Consider the following 13974-nt stretch of genomic DNA (forward strand, 5'->3'; position numbering starts at 1 on the left):
GTTTTTGCTATCTCACACACCATTGTAAATCAGATATAAATTTCCTGAAGTAGACGGAATTCACTGTAACAAACTGGTATAAGTGAAGAATCAGGTTCTTTATACTTTAATTCATTGTTCCTGTTTTCCTTCCTTTACTGCCCCCCATCATTATTCTAGCGCAGAGGTAACGAAGGTCAGTATATTTTGCTTTCAGCCTTGATCACGGTTACATCTTCGCTATATTTATAGTGAATTAGACAGATCAAAGAACTCTAAATTAGCTGCAGAAATAGCTAAAGCTTGCTTAAACAACAGCTGAGAAACACTATGCACACATCATTTGACCTAACCTCAACTCTGCCCTCATGATGGATGAAGAAATGCAGCTTTCTGTCTAAACAACAAAAGTAGTGAGAAACATTTACCAGCACAAACTATAATGGTGGATAGAGTACCGTGTCCATTTATGAAACCTCAGACTTTCCAAAAAATTCTCTCAACCAGACAGCAAATATGGAAATTCTCAATGTGAAAAGCAGCATTTTTTTCAAAGAAAATGCAGATGACAACAAAAAATTGCTTTAACTAAAAATTGCTAACACAACTCCAGAAAATCTAAAGTACTTCTAGATAATGTTTTACACTCATTTTGTATCTCAAGAGATGTTCTTATTCACACAAAAATGACAAAATTAAGCAAACATTCAGGGGAGATGTTTCCCTGACATCTTGGACACAGGGAAATCAGTACAGGGGATCAGATCACAGCATGCTCTTATATGTATGACATATGCATGTCAGTAAGAGCAATCACTTGATGAAGGTTGAGCTATTGTTTCAACTTTTTTTTTAATGCTGAATTACTATTTAAATTGGTTTCTAATAGAAAAGAGGAAATCACCCATTGGCTAGCCTCCATTTCAGATGGGATGAGGCTAGTAATCTCACATCTGACTATTTGACTGATCTGACATTCAAGTACTTCAGAATCTGTCCCCTCAGACATTGTCATAAGTCAATACATGGAATCTTCAAAGAACATCAAGCAAATGCCCAGTAAGTTTCCTGATCTGAGCTTTTAGGAACATTTCTGGATTATGTATCTCACAGGATATACTTAGCATCACACATATGCATTCTTCTGAAATCTAATATTTCTATAAACTGTGATAATACATGGAGAGATGACAGCCTTAAGCAGGGGTTTCTCTTACTTTTCAGATTGATATTACTTAAGATTGTAAAGAAATATCTGTTCTAGAATAGAACATGTATAGTTTGTGAATAGTTTCTAGATTTGTAACAAGTGTCTTAGAAATGCAAAAGCCAAAGAAATATTCCAAAGAGATGTTCCAGATGGTCAGACGCAAGTATGTTTGCTGTTCAGTACTGGGAGCTGAATATTGGTAGAGCTAAACCATTTAGTAGATAAATCTTAGACTTCTCTTATGGTGACAGCACTTGACGCTTTTCATAGGTATAGCTGCAATTCAGTTATTAAAGAGGGATTATTTTTTCTGTATTCTATTTTACATCCTCTGAGCTCACAGAAAAATATGCTAAAAGTACCTCCAGTGATCTTGGATTCACTGTGTGCAGGAACTTCATAATTAGTGTAACATGTGGCTTTTCTTAGCCTTTATGATGGTTTTCTTGCCAGAAAAACAAACTGCTAGAATATCTACCATACATCTTTGCCTTGGGATCTGAGAAACTTTAGGGAGTTTCCAAACACAATTCAAAGGGACTTAGTCTCTTTTTTTAGCATCTGAATACAATGATGCAGTTACACTTCTTATTCGAATTGCAACTTCAACTAAAACATTAGGAAGAGAAAGTTTCCCATCTAGTTTACTTCTCTTCTGTGCAATGTTTTGTATTCAGGTAACAGCTATCTCATGATAGAATGTTAATTGATTTTCACTCTCTTTTGGAAGAAAGAATCTCTGCAGTACACCTAGATATGATATAAGGGGGGAAAAAAAGAAAAGAAAAAAAGAAGTCTTGAAATGAAAACAAGCTCTTCTGACTAATTTATTGGTCAAAATCTGGAAATTAAAATTTTTAATATTACCTTCAGATCTGGCATCTTATCTTACTGTTACAGAGTGCTCAAATTCGGTTTATATTGTTTGCTTTTTTTCACCTGTTGGGGAGGAAATCCTGTCAGGCAATTATTATTTGAGAAAGAACTTTTTTTTTTTTTTTTTTTTTTTTTTTTTTCCCAAATTAGAGCTCTCATTTCACAGACTCACCTCAGGTGGTGGTTTTACCCTGCTGGGCAGCTGAACTCCACCACAACCACACTCATTTCCCTTCCTCAAAGGAAAAGGAGGAGGGAAATACGATGGGAAAATACGATGGGAAAATACAATGGGAAGGGCTCAAGGGCTGAAGTAAGGACAGGGAGGTCATGCACCAATCACCATCACGGGCAAAACAGAATCAGCATACAGAGATTAATATAATTTATTGCCTATTACTAACACACTAGAGCAGTGAGAAACTAAAAGCAAACTAAAAACATCTTCCCCTCATCCACCCTCTATGTCCTCCACCCAAGTGGCACAGGGGAAGGGGGAATGGGGGCTGCGGTCAGTCCCTGACACATCGTCTTCTCCACTCCTTCACAGTCATTCCCTGCCCCTGCTCCAACATTGGGTCCCTCCCACAGGATGCCGTCCTTCCCAAACTGATCCTGCGTGGGCTTCCCACAGGCAGCAGCTCTTCAACAACTGCTCCAACGTGGCTCTGTACCACTGGGTCCATCCCCCAGGAGCTAACTGCTCCAGCACAGGTCCCCCACGGGCGGCAGCTCCCCCCAGACCCCCTGCTCCTGTGTGGGCTCCTCTCCACGGGCTGCAGCTCTGGCCCCGGGCCTGCTCCTGGGGGTGGGCTCTCCATGGGCCACAGCCTCCTCCAGGCCACATCCACCTGCTCCACCGGGGGCTCCTCCACGGGCTGCCGCATGGAGATCTGCCCCATGTGGGACCCATGGGCTGCAGGGGGACAGCCTGCTCCACCAGGGGCCTCTCCATAGGCCGCAGGGGAACTGCTGCTCCGTGCATGGACCACCTCCTGCCCTCCTTCTGCACTGACCTTGGGGTCTGCAGGGCTGGTTTTCTCACATTTCCTCGCTCTCTCTCCCGGCTGCTGTTGCACAGCAGGTTCTTTCCCTTTCTTCAAACTGCTCTCCCCAAGGCCCAACCAGCGTCACTCACTGGCTCAGTTCTGGCCAGCGGAAGGTCCCTTTTGGAGCTGGCTGGAGCTGGCTCTGGTCTGACATGCTGGGCTCTGCTCAGAGGCCACCCCTGCAGGCCCCTGCTACTAAACCTTTGGCAATTAAACCCAACACACCTCAACAGACAATCACAAAACATCCCTTTCTTTCCTGCCCACGTCTTAACTCCCTGCTAGATTTTGAAACTCATTTTCAACCCTATTTGCATTTGTGCCCATGCAAAAAAATGCTTATTTTGTGTAGAAAATTTTGTGTGGAAATTGTGTTGCTTGGTAGGCCTACATATTCACCTGTAACTTTCTCTGGGGCTTTATGTAACTCGTGTGAAAATGAATAAATCACAGTGCTGTTTTCAGAAATGTAAGGAGGAACAAACCTGCATTTTATGACAGCAAAGCCCTTAAAATCTAGTCCCTGTGTGCAAACAGAGGTAAGATTCTTGCTTGCTTTTCTGTTATCATTTCACTATCTGGAGAGGGAGAAAGTAACAAAGGCAAAATTCAATATTCTTTCCTCTGTTTCCTCTTCCAACATTGCTAAATTGTTCTAGGCCTGAATCCACATTAGCATTGGTCTACTCCATCACGGGAAACCTTTAGGGAAAACATCTTTACCATAGCAGACCCTGCATTCTGATGACTATGTTAATATGTGAGGACACTCTAATCTGCCAAACACCAAAAGCATTTCAATAACATGTAGTTAAAGCCAATTGATTTCAAAATGGAATTGAGCTAGTCAGATTTGGAGCTTGTTAACTGACCATAACAAATTGCTGTGAATGAGGACTTTCAACTAAATTTCGATATTGTGGTTTTTTGTTTGTTTGTTTTTGTTTTTGTTTTAAAGAACTAGGAAACAAGAAAAAGCATTCCCGGTCACTGCACATTGTTGGGCTGGATGCAATCAGTGGATGGAGTTTTATAATGGTATGTAACAAGTGACTGGCCACCTAAAAAGGCCCTAAAACATTCAGAAGTTATACAGTTCTGCACTGCCTACCCTCTTTTGTCCGACGCTCCCTCATACACCCATTTATGAGCTAAAGACCACACCATACGTACAGAAGTGCTAGAAAATGAAGAGAGCACATTAAAACACTTGATTCCAATTATACAGATCATCATTTGTCAATATAGTCTCAATTTTGAACACCTGGGTACCATTTAAAACAAAAAATATTCCTAAAAAAAAAAAAAAAAGATCCTTAGCATACTGTAATGACAGTGTATGTCTGTGACATTATAAAAGCTGATTTTTTTTTGATTCCTCATTTTTTTCTTGTTGACATTTTGCAATGAGTTTGAATGCTACATTGCATAAGTATCAGATTATGACCATGGTCAAAAGCTATAGAGTTATTTTTTGGTTTGTGTGTCTAAAGAGTGTAACTGCTTTGTCCTTGTGTGAATGTGTATTTTCATATTTTTTAACTTGTTAAAAAAAAAAAATCCAGTTATGAGTGAGATCACTTTCTTTTCATAATATGATGTAGATCTAACATGTCACCCTTATGACACTTGGCTTGAATTTTCCAGGTCTTCAATAAAGCATTCTTTATGACAGGCCAAGGCTTCTGTGGTAGTATACAAGAGCATCGTGTTGAAGGTAAAGACCTATCTAATTTGAAAAACTTTGAATTTACCCTTGTCTTCATGGGAAATGGGAAGTAAGATTTAACACACAGGAGGGTCTGCAGGTTTCACCAGTAGTTTGTTGATTGTTTGTTTTTCAGATATATAGTACTGCAGTGTCTGGTTGCCAACATAAATTACTAAATAAATAACTTCTACTGCTTTAGTCTTCATGTTAGCTTAAAAAGAAACTGTACACCTTTCCCAAAAGACACATCAGCTTCATGGTATTTGACAGCAAGTGAAACAGATTATATGCAAATCCAGAAATGAGCTACTCTGGCTTTAATCCTCTTTTGTTTGTGGTGTGCAGCTGCAGTTTTAGGCAATATGATGAAGCAAATGGGCCACGCCAGATTTGGTAACAACAATAAAATTTTTGAAAAATATTTATGGTAAATTATTCAAATGTTCTTCTCCCATAAAATGTTCAGAACATTAACATATTTGAAATGCTAAATAGTTGCAAGTGCTTGGGATGTTAAATCACTCATTAAAGGAAGTGAGTGAGGTCATCTGAATGTTATTTATTATGGGCCACCAGGGATGGATTTAGTGATGTGCATCTTCCGATAACTATTTTCCAGTTACCAGCCATAACCTTGAATAGAGATGAACACCTTCAACTCATTCAGTTTATTGAGAGCTGCCACACAGCAAATAATCATGAGTCCAGGAGTTTGCAGGGGAAAGTCTGATACAGTTAGAGAATATCTTTTCTATAGACTTACTTGTACAAAGTACTGTTCAGCGTTGCTTCCAAGAATGTCAGAAATACTGAAATAAACTCAATTGCAACACTTTCTACAAAATAACACTTGAAATACTTTACATTGTTAGCATAAAGCAATGTTTACATATAACAAAAGAAAAAACATTTAACAACAATTGCTACATGTAAAAAAATCTCATTTCTCAGGACTCTATCCTTTAATAGATGTATGGCCAAGCCAAGAGCAGCAGGTCAAACAAGGCCCACCCTACTGTACACAGAAGGTTTACATCCTGCCTGTCTAATCCAGCACTTGCATTCTTCCTATAGATTAAGCAAAGCAATTGGGAAGCAGTTACAAACGAAGCCTTCTAATGTTTCTCAGTCCAGCTGACAGCCAAGGAAGGAGGGGCAGCTCCTTCCACACTAGCACTCTTTCCACCAGCTTAACAGTGTGAATCAAACAGCGGCCGTCCAGCTGCATAGGCAGAGGGAAGAGCTGACCCAATGGGGGCAGCCGCCGTGACCTGTCACCATTTTGATCTTTTCATTCTCCTTCACAAGGTTTAACCACAGGGAAAAGGGATGAGCCTTCCAGCTCTCTGGAAAGATTTCCTAGGATGAATGTTATAATCTGAGACGGTCTCTGGTAGAAGGAACTGACAGGTTCAAATGCCAAGTGAACTTTCTCCTTCTTTGACTATTCCATCTCTTTCTACCTTCTCCTACACTTCATTTCAATATTTACAACAGGATTGTGATCCTTCTCTCTGCTGAAGGAGGGACTGTGTTTCTTTTTATTCCCTTTCTCCATTTACTTGTTCCTTTTTCTCAGTTATTACTCAGTTTGACTGTGGGTTTCTATTTCCTCCGAAAGAATCCTGAGGATCATTCTTCAGTGAAATGGGAGAACTCCACCACCAAAACACCCTCCTCAGAAGTTTTATTTTTCAAATTTCAAGATTTTTCAAGCAGCTTAATTATTTCAGACTCGATATATTGATGCTAGATAAAAGCTAGTGAATGCCTCCCTCCTCTTTCAGATACATAGGCCAATTCAGAGAAATCTTTTCCTCAGTTCTTCCTCTTCTTGTTAGAAATATCTGTGAAAATTGCAGTATATAAGAGGATTCTCAATTTAAACCCTGTGATTTTTTCCTGGTGGCCCACAACTCACTTCTTGCAGATATTGCTCATCTTATGCTGCTGTAGAACCCATGGCATATTGTCCTCAAAGGCCCTTTGAAGGCCAGGTGACCCACCTTCATGAGTGGCCAGGCATCATTTTTGCTGACATATGGGAGTGAGACAGCAAGAGCGTGAAGCTCAGCTTTAAGAAACACTTCACATATTGAGTAGAAATTTAGATGGCTGGCTCACACTGAGCATCCAGCTGCTCTACTCTGTACTGTCATGTTTTTCCAAATAGATATTGCAACGTTAGTGCAGGACACATGAGCTGCAGCCACTGCAATATAGGTATAATTGCAAAAACTAACATTCCTTATAAAATTTGTATTGTTGCTAAAACAATCCACACTCCTCATTCCAAACAGGTAAGAATAGATAGTATAAGAGCACAAACTTCTCTTTAAGGTAGCAATAGACAGTGTGTTGGTGGCATTATTGTGGTATTAACAGGATTCTAAGTATGTATTATCAATGACAATTCTTGTAACTCACTGGCAGTATAATTTTACTCAGGAAAGAAAAGGCAAATAAAGAACAGACAAAAAAAAAATTTAAGGCACTATTGAAACATTAATTAATTAAAAAACAAGCTTTATCACAAATTCTTCAAGAATATTCAATATAAAATATAGCAATACTTGCCTTAAAAACAATACTAGGAAGTGTTCACTTCAGTACTTGTTAAAACTGTATGTAAATATTTATGTATGTAAATATTTATGTGCCAGTTAGGGAAAATCCTGTATAGAGGTAAAAGTCATTAATGGTGAATATTAAGAAGATGTTTTGTTTTGTTTTGTTTTTCAAACAGACAGGCATCCAGAGACACATGGAAGTGACATTTCCTGAGCTGTGTGCCACAAAAAAGAATCCAGCAAGCAAATGTAGAAACCAAATGTGAAATTACTCCCACAGATGAAGAAAAAAAAAGAAAAAAAGGAAAAAAGAGCAAAACCATATTAGCATCTTTTGTGGCAGTCAAGGGAAAGGCAGGGAGGTAGGAGAAATACTGCTTATGTTGGTTTCACTCAGAACTGATTTTCAGACACAAGACTGGTGAGATTTGATCTTGTGGAGCTGTGATACTCAGTATGAATATAATGATGTGTTTCATAATATTAGCAGTGTAATGGAAGTAATGTAGTAAAGTTTAAATGACAAAACAAAACCCATATGCCAAAAAGTACAGTGGAACACACTTAAGGAAATAGTTCCTACTATGGTAGGAAAAAATAATGATACTATGCAAAAAGTCTGGAGAGAGAAAAGCTATACCTGATGTATAACCAGGGGTATGTAAATATTTCCTTGAAACAGTAGTTTTGCTCCTCCATACTTCTTACAGATTTATTGTGGCACTTTTGAATTGTTTATTGAACATTTTTTTATAAAATGTCAACATTTCAACTGATAGCCCCCATTTTGGTAAGAAAGGAGTGTTGAAATCTTTTAAAATAGCTTAGAACTTTATGGCTATTCAAGAACTTGAGGACAGTCACATGAAGTCCAATTTTAATCTGATTAGTACAGAAGGCATACTGTAGCAGTGTCCAACTCTGCTCAATGAATCAAGAAGGAAGGAAGGAAGGAAGGAAGGAAGAGAATCAACAATACACCCACAGTGCACCCAACGTTTGTGAAACCCAGATAGATTTAGACTCTGATGGCCTCTTCAACCAAGCAGTTGCTCATTTGTTTTCTACATCAAACTGTACAAACGTTTAATGAACATTGCTTTTTCTTTTACTGAACATCCGCTAACATTTTTTCAGGCACTGTTTCTAGAATTATTTAAAGGTCAAGTGCAATTCTGCTGAAATGCGTTGTGTCATCATGTGGTGTTGATCTCAGAATATTAACCCTTTAATTTTAGTTAGTTTCTTTTGTATGACTGCAAGGGCCATGAGAGGACAGAAGTAATCTTCATTTTTTCTCTCTAAATGAGGATTCCTTTGGTAGAATGAATATTGGACAGAAAATTCCTGGAGGAAAACCCTGTGCAAGACTCAACCTCTGTTAGATTCTAGGAGACAGCAACCTCGTACTCTGTTACCTTCAGTAATTTCCCTTGCTCCTGGGAAATGGTTCATTATTTTACATTTTGGCATACAAATGTGGACTGTAACACTGCTTTGAGATAACTCTTGCACCAGAGTTGAAGGCTGTATTCCTGGAAAAAGTCTAAACACTCCAGTAATTCTCTGAAGTATTGAAACACCCATTTAGTATGACTTCAGGTATTAGCTCACATAAACATGATAACTTAGTTTACAAGGGCAAATGTATCTCTCTGAAATCAGAGATGTTATTACATCAGTCAAATACTCTGTCCCACTTCCTGTTACAGAAATCCAAGTCAAAATGTCATTAGCTCATCAAACTTGAATTGTACTTCAAAACTTGAAACTCATTCACAACAGGATTTAATTAGAGGAAAAAGGGGATTGCTTAAAAGTCTCATTTTCTTTTTTAAACTTCATGACAAGTGAATTTACATTTCATGACCACTTATGCTAGATACTATATGCAAAAGCTTTTCAGATGTTTTCTCCTACGTATTTTACAGACAAAATCTAAAACATATCAGGAAAATTAATCCTGTCAAATACAAAGTACCAATTCATTCTCTCATACAATATCAATAATAATTTAGTGTGAACCTGATCTAGATCCAAACATCATCTTGTCAGGACAATTCCAGCTTTTACTGGTATACTTCAATAATATTACTGGAGAGTCTGCCACATATCAACGTAAACAATCAGGCTCAAGCTTTTTAGAAAGATGATAAACTAATTAAGAGTGTGATAAGGCCACGCAATAGCTGGTAATTTGTTTGCTGCTTACTCATAACAGAATCCAAAAACGAGTGTAGGAAATATGACAGAAGTGTTAGCAAAGCACAAGTTATGTTTGTAAACAGTCTGAACCATGGGACTTTCTCTGAAGGCATGCTAGTTTCCATTTTTAATGAATATAAACTAGAGTAATCATACGGACCTCCATCTAGCAGACTTACACCACCAGAGAAATTCATTCATTGACCAGATTTCTACCATAAAACAAACACTTAAAATTATCAACAAAAGAAAAAAAATAAGATCCCTAACATGGGTTACTATTTCTTGGCTAAAATTTTAATAGTCTTCTAGGGGAAAGATTAAGGGTATTTCTATATATATTGGAAGCTTCTTATAAAAGTTCAGTCTGCAGTGTGGGCTAGAGGCTTTTCCCTTAGATAAAGTCAACAAAGAACTGAAGTGGTGAAGAGCTGAAGTCAAGAAGCAGAAGGCACTGAAAGCACATGATAGATTCCATCAGTAAGTTTCCCCAGTTCCTCTGAGACAAATGATCTTTATCCCTGTCAAATGACATTCAGTTACTGTACTGGAATACTGTCAGCAGAGAGGACACCAGGAGCTCAGTTACTGCAGACAGTGAAATGGTGACTAGTCCCAGTGAATAGCCTACAAGGAAAGGTATTGCCTCATGCGCAAAATTATGCACAGCTTAAACTTTGAATATCTGGCATTTCAATTAGCTAGCTGATGGGGGAAAAGACATAAAGCACACATCAGCAGAATTAAGAAATTGTCATGAACAGCAGGTAACAAAGCTTGCAACTGTGTGAAAAAAATCTTGTCCAAGGCAAGGATTCGGGATCTTCATTACTGTGACAAGAATAGCAACCAAGCTAATGCATGTTAAAAACAAACCCAGTAAGCACATCTGTTGTAAGACCATATACAGGTTGTTACCATGGATCTTTAGAGATCACTCTTAGGGCATCCTTTATATTCTACTGCATTCTTCCATTGTGATGAGATCTCCTCAGCTGCTGTTTTAATGGGGTTAAGGTTAAGCTTGCTTTCATCACTGATCTATAATTAGAGTGGCTGTTATTCTATGGTTTCTGTAGAACCATATGGTTATCTAATGCTAACAAGACCTAAAGTACTTTAGATTCTGTATATTGCTTCCTGCCTGGCTTCTGGTTTCCCCATTTTCTACAGCATTTCTTGGGTTGTCTACATAAAGAAGGAAAGGGAAATCAAAGTCTGTGTTTATTATGCTTCCTGGAGATTAATGTTCTCCTGTGAATAGGTTTGAAAAGATTTTAACCATGCTTGTCTTGTTTCTTCTGCAAAAGAATATACCCTAATAGCTACAAGGAAAACTGTTCAAACTTGCTTCTATGTATTTGTCAGAATACTATTTATTTTATTTTAGTGAGTTGCACTAAGGGAGTACTGGTTAACATTCCTCAAATGATACTGCCACTACAAGAACAGATCTTTGTTGTTTTGTTTTGTTTTTCCCTCAATATCCCAAATTTGTATTTGTTTCCACTACTCTGCAGAAGTTGTTAGGTATCAGAAAGGTATAAAAAGTAAAGATACTTCCTGATCCAAAAAGGACAAGACAAACAAGAGGTAAGAAAGGAGGCACAGAGCAGCCAAGGAGGTGATAGGATGTGTCATGATAATTTGGTGTTTAGTAACACAGTAACACAGTGGTTTGTCTTTTGGAGAAGGGAAACTCAGCACAGATTTTGACATTCTGTTCTCTGCCAAGGTTGGCAAGACTGCACTGAGAGAACAGAGTTTCGTTTAGGGACTTCACCCCCCCCCCCCCCCTCCCCCCCCAAATACAACTGCAGACATTTTATAATAAATTCTCTGTTTCTTAGAAATGAACTTTTCTCATTTTGCTCTAATACCCTGTTTTACTTCCTGTTTCCTTTGGGTCCAGTTTTTATTGTTTCAGTGCAGCAAATTCCGTGCCAATGTCAACATAAAGACAGGAGCATTTCCAGTTTATGACAGGTCTGACAGTCGTGCTTCCAGTGCTTCTAGCTGGAAGTTGAACCAACAGGCCAGTCCAGATGTTTTTGCAATGAATGCATCGACTGAAGAAAGAAAACATACATCTTGGACATTAAACGGGAGCCTGGAAAGCAAACACCTCACATGAGATATAAACCGGAAAATTACACCATTACAGGACAAACTGATTCATGGTATCTCAGAGGAGAAGGAGTAGGCACTAACTATCCAGAAGGCTAAACCATTCTGAATTTGGTAGCCATCTAGAATTGTGCAATGAAGTTGAAAATGGGGTAGAATATAAAACAGAAAAGGAAATGGGGCAATCTTAAGTAGAATTTGCTGCATCTAGACACATTAGACTGGACACACATTTATGCAAGTAGTCCTTGGTATCATAACATAGTTATTATCAAGATTTCATTTCACAGATTACATTAAGTAAGTTTCTAATTCATCAGGAGAAAGAGAAGTTTATAGGAAGGCATAACAAAAAGTTCTGCTTCCTAGATTTTCACTGATCCTTTATATGCTCAGAGAATATTCAAAGGAGACTAAAAGAATTCAGTTCCCACTGAATTCCAGTCAACTCTGACATTGCAAAGTTTATTTCAAAAGAAAATAAAAATCCCCACTCCAGCACAGAAGAGCTCAGCTTTTGTTGTTGTTGTAGTTCTTTTGTTTATATGGCTTGTATTTTTAGAAAGACTGATTATAGTAAGCACACAGATCACTGTGCTCTATGGTACAGAGCTGCCCTCCATCACCACTCTTCCAAGTGTATTGATTTAAATACCTGTTTTAGGTAGTTCAGTTCTTTGCTCTACCTACTACCCCACAGTGCAGTAACAGATAATCCATTTATCCTTCCAAACAGAGCAGTATTACTCTTTCCATTTTACATATGGAGAACTCCGGAACAGAGGGATTAAGGTACAGATCCTCAGCACAGGCTGAGATGCCTGGCTGCTGGCACTGCATTCTTTCAGGATTTAAGAGTTATCCAAGGCCACATGGGAAGTATTTCAGAGCAAAAAGGGATTGAACTTGATCTTCTAAATTCCAGGCTAGAATCTTTACCCTTCACCCATCTTTCCTTTTAAGTCCCAACTTTAGGCTGTGATAGCTCAGAAGTTTTAGCAGTTATGTTAAGTGCTACAGAGTAGAGTAGTATCTAATTCTCTACATCACAAAGTGGACTCTGCTAGACCAGAGTACATTGCATGTGAGAATTGATTTGCCTCTGGAAAACACAGTGGGCAGTGGATTTCATCTCCCCACATTTCATGTGAAGTGAGCCAACAGAACAGACTGTCCAACAGAAATATATTTTCAACATGAAAAATAATAAAAATAAAAAATCTAAAGTGATGTTAAAAATTAGTGTTTTCTACATCAAAATGCAGTAAATCAAAATTAGAGGCCATTCTGTAATGAAGCCAGTTTTACCTCTTTCTAAAAATTCAGTAGATGAGAATAACAAGGTTGTTGATAACAAGGCCAATGAACAATAAGTAATCAAATGCTTCAACAGGTTATCAAACAAGAATATCATGGAGGACATTTAGCAATAACCTGACAAATATAACACACTACAGCAGTTGCACTTAGAAACAAGGAAAATTTCACAGTTTGAGTGGCCCTCTAATCCCTAATCAGCCTGCTGCTTGTGTAGTAGACCCTTTCGATAGAGGTTTGAATTATGTAAATTACAATATTGCTGCCACCAAATTTATCCTTACTTTAATTTGAAGAGAATAAGTTTTAGTTTCTAAAAAGATATTAGAAGTCCTGCAAATTATTGAGCGCCATCTACTGTTTCATTAACTAGCAGTTTCATACACTAGCAGCGTCTTGGATCTACACAGCTGAATTGAGATTTTATTTAGCAACTAAAGTATAATTCAGCTTTTATAATATATTCAATCCAAAATCAGTACTCTTTTTTTTTTCAAGCACAGAATGAGTTTTACAAGCATTAAAAAGCAATGCCATTAATTAGAGGTAAAATGAATTAAAAAGTTTAACATCAGAGTCAGTCTTTTCTTTACCCCAAATGTTATAATAAGGAGATAATACAGACCATGAATTCTTTTTATATCACTAAATCAACAGAAATATTGGGTACCAGGGGAGTGGGGAAGGAAAAAAAAAAAAAAAAAAAAAAAAACCACCACCAGATATAAAGCTAATAATGTTCGTAATCTAGTGATTATTAATATCCAGGGAATTAAAAACGAAACAAACAAACAAACATAAACAGGAGAGAGAACAACTTCATTACCTATTAAGTAGATGTAGTGTGACATCAGATGTAGTTCAGGTAGGCTTTTACCTTGCTGAGTATTTATAAGTACTTCTTCTTCAAGTTGTCATGAATCTGCTTAA

Source organism: Cygnus atratus, chromosome 4, assembly GCF_013377495.2.
Source record: "Cygnus atratus isolate AKBS03 ecotype Queensland, Australia chromosome 4, CAtr_DNAZoo_HiC_assembly, whole genome shotgun sequence".
Taxonomy (NCBI): domain Eukaryota; kingdom Metazoa; phylum Chordata; class Aves; order Anseriformes; family Anatidae; genus Cygnus; species Cygnus atratus.